Here is a 19,160-nt window from a genome sequence, read left to right as displayed (position 1 = left end):
TGACCTTTGTGCTAAAAGACATGTCACTCACATAGAGGGAACAGAAATAATACTTCAGATAATTCTGGCCCCTGGAAATCTATGATCATTTTAAATATGCATAGGTAAAAGATCTTAAGCTGTCTGTGCTGCAGTATTATATCATTAAATAAAAAATTCATCAAGATAAACTGTAATCACCTCTTCCCTAAAAAGGTAAAATTAACTTATCACATTGCATGATTCCCCATGTTGTGTGTGTTCTAGTGTTGTTTAAAAGATAACAAAGTATGGGCAAAGAGATGCACAGAAGTCTAGAGCAGGAGTCAGCAAACATTTTCTACAAATGATCAAATAGTAACTATTTTAGGCTTTCATGGGGATAGAGTCTCTGCCATAACTACTTGATTCTGGTGTGATAGCACAACAGCACCCAGAGACAATACATAAATAAATGAGTGTGTCTGTTCCAATAAAACTTTACTTATGGACACTGACATTTGAATTTCATGTAATTTTCACGTGTCACAAAATAATTTTTCTGGGTTATGAGAAAAAAATCGCATGCAAGGCTGAATCTGGCCCATGAACTATAGTTTACTGATTACTGGTCTAGAGAAAACAGTTTTACTTTCTAATACCTGACTGGAGTCCTTTAATGCATCAAGAGTATTTACTTTAAATATGCCATTGATATTCTCCTGATGATCCAATGTTAAAGGTTAAATTATTAATATTAACTAGAAATGAAGCACTATTTTCAAGCTACTCAATTAATGAAGTTTGGGAATAGTTAAAACATGCAGACACCTGCTGCTGGCCATGCAGACACTTGCTGCTGGCCACAGATTAGCTAACATATATGTATTCTAGCAAAAACATCAAGTTAAGAAAATAAAAGTAAGAGTAAACAACTTCTGTCAGGTTTTGCTTAATCAATTTTTAAAGTGTGTTTTAGGGTGATAACCATTGGAAAGGCATATTTCATTTCCTAATATAACACATAGCAATTTCCTTTCCTGCTGGTATAAAACCTGTGGGATTATTATTTTCTTATTAAAATCTGCCTTTGAGGCAGAGAATTGAAATGCCCCAATCACAGGTTAACTATTATCACTTGCAAAGCAATTTGGTTTGAACAATAACCCTCTAAATTAGATTATTTATCTTCTTTATTTTCCCTTAGAACATTGTGTTTTTAATTGACCTAAATCTAACTCCCACAGATTCTGCATAAATGATCACAGTATAAAGAACTAAATACAATTTCTCTAATTCTGTTTGATACATTAAGACTTAGCAGGAACTGCAGCTCAACTGTCAAATTAAAAGCTCTTCCAGTTTTCACAAATACATGGAAGCGGTATTGAGGAGGATTCAGTTCATCCTTTTGATACATTGTTGCTATGGACTGAATGTTTGTGTCTCCCCCAAATTCATATGGTGAAACCACAACCCCCAGTGTGATGGTATTTGTAAGTGAGGCCTTAGGGAAGTAATCAAGTTTAGGTGAGATTATGAGGATGGGGGCCCCCATAATGGGATTAGTATCCTTATAAGAACAGGAAAAGACCAGAGTTTTCTTTCTCCACCACGTGAAGACAAAGGGAGAGGTAGCTATCTGCAACCCAAGAAGAGAGTTCTCACCAGGAGCCAAATCTGCCTGCACCTTAATCTTGGATTTCCCAACCTCCAGAACTGAGAGAATTAAATGTCTGTTGTTCTGCTATCAGTACTCTTGCCTGGAAAATTCCATGGACAGAGGAACCTGGCGGGCTACAATCCACGAGGTCACAAGAGTCGGATATGACTGAGCACAAACACACATACACGCGTTCAGCTACCTAGTCTACGGTATTTTGTTGTAGTAGCCTGAGCTAAGACAACTGAATCGCTGCTGCTGCTGCTTGCTGCTAAATCGCTAGGCATAGTTTAAAACATGCTTTCTTTAACTGTGCTGCCCTCAGCAAGTTGCTCATTGCCTATTTTCAATAAAATGAGGATTATAGTAGCACCTATCCCTGATGGCTCAGGTGGTAAAGAATCTGCCTGTAGTGTAGGAGACCCAGGTTCGATCCCTGGGTCGGGAAGATCCCCTGAAGAAGGGAATGGCAACCCACTCCAGTATTCTGGCCAGAAGAATCCCATGGACAGAGGAGCCTGGCAGGCTATATAGTTCAGGCGGTCGCAAAGAGTCAGACATGACTAAGCAACTAACACTTTCACTTTCATACTTAGAGTTGCCAGGAGGATCAAATAATATTCATAAAGCACATAAGGAACACTTTATAGATGTGCACTTACAAACTTCCTCATATTTATATATTTATTTTTACATTTGGTGGTTTAAGCTATATACACAGCACATTATTTTCATTTAAATGTTGAGTAAGCTTTAACCAACTAATAGTTATGTGAAAATAAAATGAGATAAATAGAAATTAAAATAACAAAATGATACTATTTCTCAGGTTGGCTAATTTTTTTTTAACTATTCAAAGTTGGCACGTGAAATACTCAGAGGCATGTTTAATGGCCTAACCTTTCCAGAAAGTAACTCTGCAATATTCCTAAATCTTTAACGTTATTCATAACCTTTGAATGACTGATTCCTCTTTTGGCAATGCTTCTTACTAGAATAATAAGATGTGGAGTTAAAGATGGATATGTGAGGATATTTACCATAGCATTATTTATAATCAACTTCTCAACAAGAATTTCTTCTCTCCTGACTTTGGGCGCTGCAGTGTTTGTCAGTGCTTCAGGGAGACACAGTCTCTGCACTCAAGAAGGGTATATTCTAAATGGTAAGAGAGAGCAAACACACATCAAAAGACAGCACATAATTCTTTCCTAGAGACATAAAACATTCTAATTTCTGACATGCTTAGGCCACTGATGCCTCAGTAATTCAGAAAAAGGAAGGCCAAGTACTCCAAAGATCCTTCTTGGAAGAGAGTTGATCTGGCCCTTCTAAAGTGGGTACCACTTGAATGCAGGTGGAAGGGAGAAGAACAAGACATTTCAGGTGAGGTTTGATCAGTAGTTTTATGTTATGCTTGTTGCTGCAGCTGCTGCTAAGTCACTTCAGTCGTGTCCGACTCTGTGTGACCCCATAGACGGAAGCCCACCAGGCTCCCCCGTCCCTGGGACTCTCCAGGCAAGAACACTGGAGCTGGTACTCTGGTATAATTATTGATAGTGCACCTTTTCACACTCCAAAGTGTCCTAATTCTTTTTATTTGTACACCAGTGTTCATTGCAGCACCATTCACAGTAGCCAAAAGGAAAAAAGCAACAAAAGTGTCCATCAACAGACGAATGGATAAACAATATATATATAATGGAATATTACCACATATATTAATATTATTATACTCCATTACATATATAAAATAATATATGATATATTATTATATATAATAAAATAATATATAAATATATAAGAAATATTATAAGCCATAAAAAGAAATTTGATACCTGCTACAACATGTACAATCTTTTTTTAAATATAAATGTATTTATTTTAATTGGAGGCTAATTACTTTACAATATTGTAGTGGTTTTGCCATACACTGACATGAATCCACCATGGCTGTACATGTGTTCCCCATCCTGAACCCCCTCTCCCACTTCCCTCCCCATTCCATCCCTCTGGGTCATCTCAGTGCACCAGCCCTGAGCATCCTGTCTCATTATTATATATAATAAAATAATATATAAATATATAAGAAATATTATAAGCCATAAAAAGAAATTCTGATACCTGCTACAACATGTATAATCTTGAAATAACACAGACACAAATAATAATACAGACACAAAATTATAATACAGACACAAAAGGACAAATATCACATGATTCCATTTATATGAATATAGAATAGACAAATTCATAAAGACAGGAAAAATACCTCTGTTTTTAACAGGAACTGGTAGGGGAGGGGAAATGAGTGTTTAATGAGTTCAGAGTTTCCATTGGGGATGATGAGGAATTTTGAAAATAGTGGTGATAGTTGTACAACATTGCACATCAAAGTGTCCTAATTTTTACAATAAATTATATGAACACCCTAAGCAAAAATACTCTAAGTAGTAGGCATTCACGTTCACTAAATTGGTCAATCAGCTCAACAGATAGTAATTTTTACTAGCACCAGCAAGAGATCATTTGTTCATTCAGATTATTTGTTCATTTATTATTCAATGTGAATTCAACATAAAATGGCAATTTGTTTTAACTTTTTACTGTCGATGCAGAAAGAGAGCCAACTAGAGGAATGGACTGTAAATGAGAGTCTTCTTTTTTTGCATAGTCTTTTCCCCCCTTTTTTCCCCTTCTTTACAGTTATCAGGATACTAGAAGAGATATCAGAAAAATTCCTAAAGCCTCATGGTAACAGGCACATCTAGAGTTTGTAGTGAACAAAGATCCCCAATGACTTAAGGAAGAAGATTATGGAAATTTTCCAGGATTCTGCAGGACAGGGATTGAGATAAGGCTTTTTTCCCCCAGGTTTATCCTTAGAACTAAGTCTAAGGCTCACAGAATTAAAAGACTTGCTGGTATGAAATCAACTGAGATTTGGGGAAGGGGCTGCTATCTCCATGCTCAGCAAATCAAACCCCAGTTGAGCATCATCATTTCTGTACATAATGTAAAATTGGAAGCCCTAAATCATGTGAATGGCTGACACCAGAAAAAAAATCACAATCACTCAGCATTCTTGCCATCACAAGAAAATCACAGCTTGTTACAGAGAGTTCACTGGTAACCATGGAATACGAAATCCAAATTTTGGTCAGGCCAAATTTAACAATAACTTCAGTCAGTTATAAACTGGAATTTTCCAGTTTCTATGTTATAGAAAATTTTATGCTATGATCAATTTGATAAAAATATCTGCATGAAAGGCTCTATAATACCAAAACTGAACTACTTTATAATTAAAATATTGCTTCAAGGCTGTGCCTTATTAACACACTTACAAGCTGTAAATTTAAGCAGAAAAATTTGATGCAAGAGGGAAAAATAATTGATTAATCAATATGCAATCAACAGTTAGCAAGATAGAGATTTTTCTGAAGAAGAAAAGTCACTTTTAAAAAGTGCTTATTGCATAGCATTCATTACTCAGTACATCATGGGTTTTATTGTGGTCTGATTATGCCAGCAGCACACCTCAAACATAAGAGTTGAAACAGTCAAGTTGATGTTTAGGGCAGGCAATTTCATTAAAATATAACAAAAGAGAACAATGATAATATTTGATACAAAATCCTGCCACCATCCAAGACTCTTCTGGGACCACAAAATAAAATCCTAACAATTCCAACCTTAAAAAAAAATTATTCTAAATTTTGCTTTCACTTTCACTCCATCAGGATTATTCCCCTAATAATGTGTGGAAGCAAAAATCACTAGGCTAATTATTTCAGCTCCTATTTGAGAAAAAACCCTGTTACACCAATAGAGGAAAAAGAAAAACTAACTTCTGATGATAAGCAGAGTTTTCATTCAAATGTCTCTCTGTGAAAGACTCAAAAAGTCACTTCACTAAGTTTAAATATGTTTCTGTCCCCCAAGTTCTTCCCAAACCTAATTAAACTTTTCTATAATTGTTTTTACTCCTTCCTCTGAAGTATTAGCTATAAAAAATGAAAATTTTGATAATGTTTTTATTGGCATTTTAAATTTTCCTAATTATTAGTGGTTGGGTGGCTTAAGTTAAAATGATTCTTTTAAGACTCTCTGAAGTTAGTTTTTGAGTAGTTCCATCAACATTCAGATAATAAATAGTGGTTAATCCCTCCTTACAGAGAAATAAAAATGAGAAATAATGTTCATAATACAAAGAAGGTTGTCGTTCCTGACAAAACAATATGGCCAGAGCTACAAGAATGAGAGTTTTCAACGAAGTCAGGACAAAACTTATTCTGAATTCCCATAAGGAAGCAAATCAGAGGACTGGGCAGATAGGGACAGCAATTAGTGCAAGGTTTTCAAACAGTGGTGGGGCAACTATTGAAGGCAAAATATAAACAATACCATGAGAAGAAACAAAAAGTGGGAAAGAGAGCCTTTATTAGGCAATTGGTATCTAAGACTATCTACTCCGACATAAAATAAATTCTGAATAATGTTTACAGTTGGACTGAAGAAAATTATAAAGTCAAAAAAGAGCAAGCATAACACTGAAAAATACTGACAGAAGCAATGCAAAATCAGTGGTCTGAGGTAAATCTGCCAGAACTAAATCTTCAAAAGTTGCTGGCAAGTTGGCATACATTCAAAACTGAAGGTTGAAATAATGTTCGGGTTCTGTGTGCAAATAACCGAATTTCAGACATTTAAATGAATTGTCTGCACAACCACACAACTAATTTGACTGAACTGTTTAGATATTTTAAGTGAAAATTGTCATCTAAAATTCACTCTATACCCTTCATTAAAATCTCCACTTGTTTCCAGTTGTAACAATAACTCTTCCTGGTATCTGTCCACTGAACAAGGAGTCAGTTGGCAGACAGAGAAAATAGGGCCAAATTACTACTCTCCTAATATTAAATTCAGGTTTTAATTTCCAACCCAAAGGAAGAAAATAATCATTTTCAACAGATGAAAGAAAAATCATATGTAGCTCCAGACTAAAAGACTTACATTTTTAAATTGAAAATGTTATTAGCTAGTAAGAACAAAGGTTAAAACACTAATTTGGTATATTAGAATGAATATGATCTAATGGATAATGAATTCTATTTTTAGACAAATGTTAGGCTGCAGAGGAATGCCACACTTGTAAATGGGAAAGTTTATAATTTAGCTAACCTGAAAATTAGAGGTTTTAGGAAGCATGAATTGAAAGTCTCATCTGAAGGGATTTCTGAATGCCAAAAATCAGGACTGAAAACCCAGAATCTAAGAAATGTGAAAGGGGAAAAACTGCCAAGGCAGCAGAGGAGTGGAAGGGGGCAGAAACATTAAGACTGAAATTAAAAAGGGACATTGGTACAGATTACAAAAATACTGTAAATTATTTTAAAGATATTCCCTCTGAATTAGACACCTGTATGATACTGTGGCTTCAAAATAAATTTTCACAGGATTTTACTTTTGTCATATATTTTAGAGAGTGTGTGTAGTAAGAGTAAGAACAAGAGAGAAAAGGGAGGAGGGAAATACTGACAGATCATCACCAACCTGCTACAGCACCAACTCCCAAATCCCATCGAGTTTTAAAAGTAGATGTGAACTTTAATTATGATTGTTTAAGCTTCCTTTTAGGTTTAAGCCAATTTATATTAAGACTTTAAGTGATTTTTAATAAGCAAAAGGTCAGCCCTACAGCTATGATTTTATGCTAGGAAAAAATACACGTTTGGATGACTGCTGATGTTAACAGAGGACTGAATGCTGTTGTTAATTGTATTCAATGTGTTCTCTTACAGCAGTGTTTTTGATAAGCTTCTGATCCCATAATTTTAAAATCCAATAAAATGTAAAGGAGACAAAAGCAATGCCCTGGAAAACCGAGCATGCATTCTAATTCATCCTCACTGCTCTCTCATCAGGCGAGCTGTTATTCCACATCCATCACTCAAGAAAACAAACCTGTCATCTGCATTATCTTCTAGGTCCATGTCTACATTTTACTTCCCATGTGAACAAACAAAAACCTAAAAGGACTAATCTTTTCATTGAATTGAAGACGGAAACTTGTACATGGAACTGGGTGTTCATCCTAACTCTGCTTTTGTTTGCTTCATGGCATTTTTCAAATTGAATATATACATGCAAACAGTGAAAAAGTTTTTCAGCTGTCCCTGAAAAAAAGTTTTTCAGTTTTTCAAAGGACCACAACTGTCCTTGTCCTTTGAAGAATCTTCTATTGAAAACATGTGATGAGACCAACAAGAAAACATCAAGAAAGTAAATGGTTTGCTCAGGTGCTTATAAACCAGCTTTCTTTGCTGCTTTATCCTGTAACTGAAACTCCAATCATAATCTCATGCATGCAGGGACTGCTTCTTCCTTGGAGCTGTTGTTCAGGCTGCTTCTCTCTCTGAGCCATTGCTCATATTTCTTCCCCAACCTCAGAAGCCTGGAAGAGTTTCCACTTCATATATTGACAGTCTATCTTCTTCCAGAGCCAGTTCAAGGTCCCCACCTTCTATGAGGTCTTTGTTAATCACTTCTAATCATTCCAAATTCTCCGTCCTCTCAATTTAGATGGAATTAGCAGGTATTCCAATACAGCTTTACTCCAGTTTAATATTTCTATGCTATTCTGTAACTTTTCCTGTGTCCTATCCAACCAGAATGATAATCTGTCTGAAGGCTGAAGCAGTTTTTTTGTTTGTTTGTTTGTTTGTTTTTGTTTTGTTTTTAATGTATTACAAGGCTTTGAACAATGACAGAGGCATGGGTATTTGACAAATACTTGCTGGTGGATGGACTGAGGGATCAATTCTTTTCTTGGCTGGTAAATGGAAGAGGGTATAGGGAAAAGACTTGTCCCTAGGATAAACAGTCACCTAACTATCTGGTTTCATAAAGGATCAAGGCATAGCAATCATATTATGCCTAAAGAAGAATTGGGGGGAGCCCCCTTGTTTCACATTCACCATATCCTTCAAGTTGGCAGCACCTCTGAATTAACAGCAAGGACAAGGACTTGCTGAAACTATACTCACAGAGACAGGGGAGAGTACAACCTATTCCCTTGCATGGAGGAAGGGGACATTTGTGGTTCCGAGAAGATTGCCCAGTTGGGAGAAAACTTCTTCCAAAGTCGTTTATCTTATTCTTCAGCAACAGTGGCGCAAAGCCTGGGATTTGGCACACCGACAATTATGGTAAGTAGCTCAAAGCCTCCGCATTTAAGAAGGAGGAGAACCTTTTAGTTGTGATATGCTGAATGGGCACTTTCAGCCTGAAGAAGGTCACACCACATGTAATGGATGATGCAATAAATTTGGTCTTATAGACACTGAAAAACTTTAGAGAAAAATTAAAATTACAAAAGCATGCATTTAAATTATATGAATAAACTGATGTGTACATTATAAATATTTCCACAACCTGTCTTTGGAGCATTTCAGCAAAACATGCATTCTGCATGCTTGAATAGACTCTATAGTCAGAACAAGGCAATATTCTCCTTGTTCAAATAAATGCTCTTAGGCTGAAGAATTTCAACAGCCCACAGGGAGAAAGCCTAGAAACTGCTTAAGCAAATTCTAAGCATGCCCACGTGGTTTCTGCTCAGCTGCAGGTAATTATCAATCATATTATTCTGGCAAAAGCTTGACAACATCACTTGCTTTCTCATCTTTTTTTCTCATTATGCTCTTCTCCCAATAGAAAAATACCATTTTAAAAAATAACAAACATCCATATCTTTCCCATAGTTCTTGACAGAATGGATAGTTTATAACGTTACCCTTTCTTTTACGCATTTTCAGTCCATGGCATGGAGCCATTTCATCTTTTCCAATTCATCATGTATGTATGGTAATAACAACTATGTGCAATATACCTTACATTCAATATTAAATATAAGATTTAATTTCTTATATATGTGGTATATCTTGGAAACAAGCAGCAGAATTTGCACATTTGCTTCAAATACTCACCTAAAGATGCCGAGCACTTATTCCAACTTTGGTCTTGTTTCTCAGAAGCATCTGTAGAGCTGCTTTTTGGAAACTCTCCTCAGATATTTACATATAATATGCCTTAGAATCACACCTTGGTTAGGCAAAAAAACACTACCTTTCCAGCACTATCTATTGTCATATTTTCCAAATGAGCTTAAGCAGTGAATTTCTTTAAACCTTAGTGTACACCAAAATGCCACTCCTAGGTATACACCCAAAAGAATTGGTAATATATGTCCACACACAAAGACTTGTAAAAGAGAATCCATCGCAGCATTATCCATAAGAGCCAAAAGCAGGAACAACCCAACTGTCCATCAACTGATGAACAGATAAGCCACATGTGCTCTCACATTGGAATATTCGCACGTTGGAATACTATTCAGTAACAAAACGAAATGAAGTCCTGATACACGAACCTTGAAAAAATTATGCTAAGTAAAAGAAGCCAGAGATGAAATGCTACATATTGTATGATTGTATTTACATGAGACGCCCAGAATAGGCAAATCCAAAGAGACAGAAAGAGAAAGCAGATTAGTGGTTTCCAGGGGCTGGGGACAAGGAAGAATAGGGAGTGATTGCTTAATGAATACAGAATTTCTTCTTGGGGTGATGATGTTCTAAAATTGATGTTTTCACAATTCTGGGCCTATATGAGAAACAAATGGATTCTACATTTTAAATCAGTGAATTGTGTCATATATGAATTAAATCTCAATAAAGCTTTTTTTTAAAAAAACTAAAGGCTATAACTGAAATCTCCTTAATAAAGGGGTTCTCCTGTAGAACCTCCCTACATTTTTTGTGAAGAACAATTTGAGACTTTCCAAAAGCACTGAGAAAGAAAATCAGTTTTCTTACCCATTACCTCAAGCACAGATCCATCATCCAGCCATCCATCCAACAGTCAAACAGAACAGTCCACACCACAGAGTTCCTTCTCACGTGACTCCAGTCTCCCAAGCTTAAGAGCTAAGAGGAAAATGTCTCTCCTTCTATATTCTTACTTCTTGACAGCTATTGTGAAAAATAAGTACAAAAACACTTAACATTTGGTTTAAAAGTAGAGGTTCCCATGCAAAAATGGTGCATTTAAAATTTTATACCAAAAAAAAAAAAAATCTAAACAAGTTTACCCCCCAGAGGGCTACGATTTACAGTTCTTGCTATTTGGGAAGAAATGTTAGCACCTTCATCAGAGAGAGAAGTAACCACCCTGTCTTTTATGCTCTTGTGCGTGCTAAGTTGCTTCAGTCATGCTTGACTCTCTGCAACCCTATGGACTGTAACCTGCCAGGCTCTTCTGTCCATGAGGATTCTCTAGGCAAGAATACTGAAGTGGGTTGCCACACCCTCCTCCAGGGGATCTTTCCAACCCAGGAACTTATCTCTTATTTCTCCCACATTGGCATGTGGGTTCTTTACCACTAGGGCCATCTGGGAAGCCCAACACACTTTTACAACAGGTTGCTGCTGCTCTTCAGTCGCTAAGTCATGTCCAACTCTTTGCATCCCCATGGACTGCAGCACACCAGGCTTCCCTGTCTTCACTATCTCCCAGAGTTTGCTCAAACTCATGTCCATTGAGTCGGTGATGCTATCCAATCATCTTATCCTCTGTCACTCTCTTCTCCTTCTGCCATCAATCTTTCCCAGCATTAGGGTCTTTTCCAATGAGTCAGCTCTTCACATCAGGTTGCCAAAGAAGGTACTGATGCTTCAGTTTCAACATCAGTCCTTTTAATGAATATTCGGGGTTGATTTCCTTTAGGATGGACTGGTTTGATCTCCTTGCAGTCCAAGGGACTCCAAGAGTCTTCTCCAGCACCACATTTTGAAAGCATCAATTCTTCAGCACTCAGCCTTCCTTATGGTCCAACTCTCACATCCATATACAACTACTGGAAAAACCATAGATTTGACTATACGGACCTTTACTACTATAGTATTCTGGCCTGGAGAATTCAATGGACTGTGTAGTCCATGGGATCGCAAAGAGTTGGACATGACTGAGCGACTTTCACTTCACTTTAAATACATTTTAAAAAGCAAGGACATACTGTTTAACACAGGGAACTATATTCAATATCTTATAATAACCTATAATAGAAAAGAAACTGAAAAAGAAGATATCTATATATACACATATATGTATAACTGAATCACTTTGCTGTATACCTGAAACTAACACATTATATAGCAACTATACTTCTATAAAATTTTTTTATAATTATTGCTTAACTTATACAAGTAATACATGCTTGAGATGAGTGAAAATACAAAAATTCAAAAAGGAGATTTCAATTCATCTGGAGAGATTATAATTTAATATTTTGATGTATTTCCTTCTGAATTATCTTTTTATACACACTCACTTCAAAATTCCAAGTCACTTATATATAGAGTGCATTGATTACTGAATTGGGCCTTGCAATGTGGCATGAAATTTCCATTAATAGGCAGAGTCTATGTCCCTATTCTTTGAATTTGGGTTGGCCTTGTGGCTCGAACAACAGTAGACAGCAGAAGTGATGGTATACAGTTTGCAGGCTATGCCTCAAGAGACTTTGGAGCATCTTCTCCCTGTCTTACAGCCCTGTCTCTGCCATGAGAGTCTGCTGGAGAATGAGAGACAATGTGGACCAGAGATGAAGTCTCTTTTGCCAATATGCTACATAACCACACATGCATAAGCAGCACAGCAGAGATCAACCAAGTTCTGCCCACATTAACAGAACTAATCCATTAACCTACAGAAGGTACAAAAATAATTGTTCCATGGTACACAAAGCCAAGTTTTGTGGTTGTTTGTTAAACAGTTTATTCTAACCATAGATAACTGGTGCAGTATATAATTTTTGTCTAAGTTCTGAGAAGCTGACTCCAGCTCATCAGACATGGACTTGAAAAGATATGGGGCACCTGAGGATCATGGAGAGGCTCAGAACCAAGTTTTCCAGAACAATTTCCAAAAGGTTTTCAGAACAGCATCAGATCAGATCAGTCACTCAGTCGTGTCCGACTCTTTGCGACCCCATGAATCGCAGCACGCCAGGCCTCCCTGTCCCTCACCAACTCCCGGAGTTCACTCAGACTCATGTCCATCGAGTCAGTGATGCCATCCAGCCACCTCATCCTCTGTCGTCCCCTTCTCCTCCTGCCCCCAATCCCTCCCAGCATCAGAGTCTTTTCCAATGAGTCAACTCTTCGCATGAGGTGGCCAAAGTACTGGAGTTTCAGCTTTAGCATCATTCCTTCCAAAGAAATCCCAGGGCTGATCTCCTTCAGAATGGACTGGCTGGATCTCCTTGCAGTCCAAGGGACTCTCAAGAGTCTTCTCCAACACCACAGTTCAAAAGCATCAATTCTTAGGCACTCAGCCTTCTTCACAGTCCAACTCTCACAACCATACATGACCACAGGAAAAACCATAGCCTTGACTAGACGAACCTTTGTTGGCAAAGTAATGTCTCTGCTTTTGAATATGCTATCTAGGTTGGTCATAACTTTCCTTCCAAGGAGTAAGCATCTTTTAATTTCATGGCTGCAGTCACCATCTGTAGTGATTTTGCAGCCCAGAAAAATAAAGTCTGACACTGTTTCCACTGTTTCCCCATCTATTTCCCATGAAGTGGTGGGACCGGATGCCATGATCTTCGTTTTCTGAATGTTGAGCTTTAAGCCAACTTTTTTCACTCTCCACTTTCACTTTCATCAAGAGGCTTTTGAGTTCCTCTTCACTTTCTGCCATAAGGGTGGTATCATCTGCATATCTGAGGTTATTGATATTTCTCCCAGCAATCTTGATTCCAGCTTGTGTTTCTTCCAGTCCAGTGTTTCTCATGATGTACTCTGCATATAAGTTAAATAAACAGGGTGACAATATACAGCCTTGACGAACTCCTTTTCCTATTTGGAACCAGTCTGTTGTTCCATGTCCAGTTCTAACTGTTGCTTCCTGACCTGCATACAAATTTCTCAAGAGGCAGATCAGGTGGTCTGGTATTCCCATCTCTTTCAGAATTTTCCACAGTTTATTGTGATCCACACAGTCAAAGGCTTTGGCATAGTCAATAAAGCAGAAGTAGATGTTTTTCTGGAACTCTCTTGCTTTTTCCATGATCCAGCAGATGTTGGCAATTTGATCTCTGGTTCCTCTGCCTTTTCTAAAACCAGCTTGAACATCAGGAAGTTCACGGTTCACATATTGCTGAAGCCTGGCTTGGAGAATTTTGAGCATTACTTTACTAGCATGTGAGATGAGTGCAATTGTGCGGTAGTTTGAGCATTCTTTGGCATTGCCTTTCTTTGGGAACAGCATAGAGCTGACCTAATAATTAAACTGCATTGGATCCTCCTCCAACTCCAGATGCTATAGTTTATGTTACCTCCAAAATCTCAACCTTGCAGCAGCCACACTATCACCAGACAGGTGCCACTGTCACCAGAAACTCAACCTTTCTGACACTGCAGCCTTCCAAAGCTAGAAGTTTCTGCTTCCACTGGTGTGAGAAAATGGATGCTCTCATTATGGTCTTACCTAGAGAAACCTAGGGAGCATTTTACCTTATAAAAATATTAAAAATAGGCAAAGGACTTGAACAGATACTTCACTGAAGTGGATATAAGAAGGGCCAATAAACACATTAAAAAATGTTAAACATTGTTCATGCTTAGAGAAACACAAATCAAAACCATGGTGAGATACCACATGTACCCATATTAGAATGGATAAAAATGGAATCCACCAACACCACCAAATGCTGACAAGGATGCAGGAAATCTAGAACTCTCACACACTGCTGGTAGGAATACAAAATGGTACAACCATCCTGGTAGATAGTTTGACAGTTTCTCATAAAGTTAAACACATATCCACCATATGATTCAGCAATTCCCATCCTGGAATTTACCCTGGAGAAATGAAAACTCCTGTTCACACAGAAATCTTTACACAGATGTTTATAGCAGCTCTAGTCATAATCACCCCAAACTGGAAACCAGCCAAATACTATTTCCCAGCTTAATAGATAAACTATGGTATATCTATACCATGAAATTTACTCCTCAGCAACCAAAAGGTACAAACTATTGACAATGGGTGACAACTATAGGAAGAGTCTATATGACATATTTTGTCTTTTTAAAAACATTTTTTGATATATTGTCTTACTTGTAACAGGGACTATATAACAGGAAATCAAATGATGATATTAGTGCTTAAGGAAGAAGAAAGTATGAATTGAAATGAGAAAAATCTCATTCAGGAAGCTAGTTAGAAGGACTAGCATGACACATGAGGGTCAGTGCCAGGATGGACAGAGAGAAAAAGATAAATATGACCACTGTGTAGAAAGAGGGATAAGTCTTCCCTTATATGGGGCCATATGAATACAGAATATAAATGAGAAGGAACAGTCAAAAATATTTTCAAGGTTCTAAGGCTACAAAAATGGTTTATCATGGAAGAAAACAGGAAAGTTTAGAGAAAAAGCTGGTTGTGATATGTTTATTCATTTAGTTACTGTTCCTTTTCAGGGAGAAAAGATCACTAATTATTTGAACATTTAGAGTTTGAAGTGAGATGGAACCTATAAGGAGAACTATCCTATAGGCAAAAGGAAATATGGGACTAGAATTCAACCAAGGAGGGAAACAATAATTTGCATCTCTAAAGGACAGAAGTGAGAGCTGAAACTAAGACATAATATTAACAAGTGGACAAAATCATGAGAAAACCCATTTCTTCCATTTGAGTGAAATTTTATTTGACAAACATGAATATCCAATTTAATCTACAAATTTCTACCAGGAAAGCACATTACAAACATCTGTTTTAGTATTGCTCAGTTTTAAAGAAACCTTATGTTAGATTTACCTTGTAAAAGATACTTAATTAGTCAGTATCATAGAAAATAATGACATCAACTTTTGTTAACCAAGAGAAATATTTTAAGTTAAAATCAAGCTGAAGCGTAACAAGATCAATATATTCAAGGAATACAGTATAAAGGTGTATTCCATTTTTCTCTGCAAAGCACCTCGCAAATTCATACTTTGCTCTTTGGAGATATTAATGTAATTGCTGAGGACGTTGGCCAATGGTATTTTTTTCTAATGGTATTTATTATAAAACAATCTTGGCAAGTGAAAGAAAACAGCACACACTGCTAATATTTTGGTAGAATTATGTGTTTATTCTAGCACTGTTAACAAGAGAGAAGTAAGCACTGGACAAGCACAGAGGAATGCTGCTGATGTAAATGAATATTTATTCAAAGCTCAGCTCTTCCAACCCCCTCTGATAGGGGAATGGCAAAGAGCATTTTGATCTTGGATTTCTCCCAATCTCACACGCCAACAAACACAGCACCCAAAGAAATGCTGTTGATGGCCCAGGGAGGCAATAAAGGCAGACAAAGCAGTACCCTATGAGAGAGTCTCTGATGTGATGGAGAAGAAGGATGGGAAAATCCAGATTAGAGAGAAAGCATATGGCTGAAGGGCCAATCATATACGTTGGTTGCTAGTGCTGTCACTGTTAGGATGTGGCTTTCTTTAGCCCCTTAGCCACAGTCTATACCCTCAGTATTGGAACCATATGACCATGCTACCATACAGGCAGGACAGGAGCATGTCGTTGATTAGTTAAAAAGTATCAGTTAACAGACACATTATATTTTACTAATGTAGATGAACAGTGACCCTTGGTGTTCAAATCATGTTGCATGTATTCTTCCCACACTTGAATCATCAGAAAACATCAGACAAACCAAAATTGAGGAACATTCTACAAAATACCTGGCTGGCACTTTTTTAATGTGGAAAGATCATGAAAGACTTCTTGGAAGAAACTAAGTCGTGCTAACTAAATGGGATCTTGCAATTGGAACTGAAAAAGAACATAAATGTGAAAAACAGTGAAATCCACACTACTATTAATATATGTAAAAGAGATAACCAACAAGGGCCTGCTGTATATCACAAGGAACTCTACTCAATATTCTGTATTAACCTATTGCAAAATCTGAAAGAATGAATCTGAAAAAGAAAGAATATATATATACATATATATATATATATGTATAACTGAATCACTATGCTGTACACCTGAAAACAACACATTGTAAATTAACTGTACTCTAATGGTGGTTCAGATGGTAAAGAATCTGCCTACAATGCAGGAGACCCAGGTTCAATCCCTGGGTTGGAAAGAGATCCCCTGGAGAAGGGAATGGCTACCCACTCCAGTATTCTTGCCCGGAGAATTTCACAGACAGAGAAGCCTGGCGGGTTATAGTCCATGGGGTTGAAAAGAGTCGGACACAACTCAGTGACTAACACACTAAAAAGTGAAAAAATTTAAGTAAAAAAGATTTTTTTAATAAGTACACGCACTGATAATATTTTAGCAGGTATTGCCAAATAACTCTATGAAGTTTGATACCAATTTATAAGTTTGGGTTTTTTTGCCAACTTGCTAACTTTGAGAACTGAACATTTTTACCTTTGCCACTTTTACTGGTGAAAAATATGAACCCATTAGATTGACAGATACATACTACTATATATGAGTATAAAAGATGACTAGTAAGAATCTACTGTATAGCACGGGGAACTCTATTCAGTGCTCTGTAATGATCTATATGTGAAAAGAATCTAAAAATGAGTGGATATATATGTATAACTGATTCACTTTGCTGTATAGCAGAAACTAACATAACATTGTAAATCAACTGTACTCCAATTAAAAATTATTTAAAATAAAAATGACCTCATTAATGTTTTAACTCTATTTCTTTAACCAAACAAATGTGAAATAATTTTAGTTAACAAAAGAAAACGGTGAAATCCAAGTAAGTTCTGTATTTCTCTTAAAAGTACCTCAGTTGGCATTTCCAAGATTATTTTGGTAACAAGCCTGTCACCAAGGTGTATTTCTTAGTTTTCATAAATGCACCATGGTTATATATGAAATTAATGTTAGGGGAAGCTGGATAAAGGTATCTGGGAGCCCTCTGTACTATCTGTGCTGCTGCTGCTAAGTCGATTCAGTCGTGTCCAACTCTGTGAGACCCCATAGACGGCAGCCCACCAGGCTCCCCCATCCCTGGGATTCTCCAGGCAAGAGTACTAGAGTGGGGTGTCATCACCTTCTCTGAGTATCTGTGCTACTCTCCTGTAAATCTAAAATTATTTCAGGAATTCTTTGGTGGTCCAGTGGTTGGGACTCAATGCTTTCACTGCTAGGGTTCAAGTTAGTTCCCCTAGTAGGGGAACTAAGATCCCACAAGACACGAGGTGGAGGTCGGGCCAAAAAAAATTTTCAAAATTAAAAGTTAAAAAGACAGTGTGTATTTATTGTTTGTCCTGCTTTTTTTTTTTTTTCAATCTTAAAGGCTGCTTGGGTTAAATATTAATTCATATGCAAAACAATTTAAGAATTCATGACCTACCTTCCAACCATATCATACGATTTTTAGTTTCTGGACGATGCCCTGCTTACTAATTCTTTCATACCTTTGCTCATTCTGTTTCTTCTACTTGTCTTCCTCCCCATCCCTGTTGCCAGACACATTCCTTATGTGAAGACTGACCTCAAATATCATCTTATTCCTTATTTGAAGAATGACCTGAAATATCATCTCCTCTGGCTTCCTCAGGCAGAGTTTGACTTTCCCTCTTATCCATTCTTAGAGCATCATCTAGAAACCTCTCTTTTATCTCATGTGATAAGGTTCTGAATATAGTCTATATGCTGCTGCTGCTGCTGCTGCTAAGTCGCTTCAGTCGTGTCTGACTCTGTGCGACCCCATAGACGGCAACCCACCAAGCTTCCCTGTCCCTGGGATTCTCCAGGCAAGAATACTGAAGTGGGTTGCCATTTCTTTCTTCAATGCATGAAAGTGGAAAATGAAAGTGAAGTCGCTCAGTCATGTCCAACTCTTTGCGACCCCATGGACTGCAGCCCACCAGGCTCCTCCGTCCATGGGATTTTCCAGGCAAGAGTACTGGAGTGGGGTGCCATTGCCTTCTCCAATAGCCTATATGAAGTGCCAGTTATAAGTCAGAGATCTAAAAACAGGCTGCTGTTGCTGCTGCTGCTACCAAGTCACTTCAGTCGTGTCTGACTCTGTGCGACCCCAGAGACGGAAGCCCACCAGGCTCCCCCGTCCCTGGGATTCTCCAGGCAAGAACACTGGAGTGGGCTGCCATTTCCTTCTCCAATGCATGAAAGTGAAAAGTGAAAGTGAAGTCGCTCAGTCGTGTCCAACCCTCAGCAACCCCATGGACTGCAGCCTTCCAGGCTCCTCCATTCATGGGATTTTCCAGGCAAGAGTACTGGAGTGGGGTGCCATTGCCTTCTCCGGAAAAACAGGCTATCTGGATTCAAATCCTGACCCAATCTCCTACCAGCTGTGTAACTTAGAGCAAATTACTTAATCCTGTGTCTAAACTTCCTTGTCTAGATAATTGGGCTAATAAAAACATCTCACGCAGTTGATATGAGAACTCAA

General features: G+C 37.6%; 1 protein-coding gene across 2 annotated transcripts in view; it reads right to left on the bottom strand.

The window, feature by feature from the left end:
- ARHGAP6 (Rho GTPase activating protein 6) overlaps nucleotides 1–19,160 on the bottom strand; it is a 541,907-nt gene that overhangs the window by 498,524 nt on the left and 24,223 nt on the right. The gene's annotated exons all lie outside the window — the stretch shown is intronic.

The sequence above is a fragment of the Bos mutus genome, chromosome X (assembly GCF_027580195.1).
Source record: "Bos mutus isolate GX-2022 chromosome X, NWIPB_WYAK_1.1, whole genome shotgun sequence".
NCBI classification, from domain to species: Eukaryota; Metazoa; Chordata; class Mammalia; order Artiodactyla; family Bovidae; genus Bos; species Bos mutus.
This window is presented reverse-complemented; position numbering and strand designations above follow the sequence as displayed.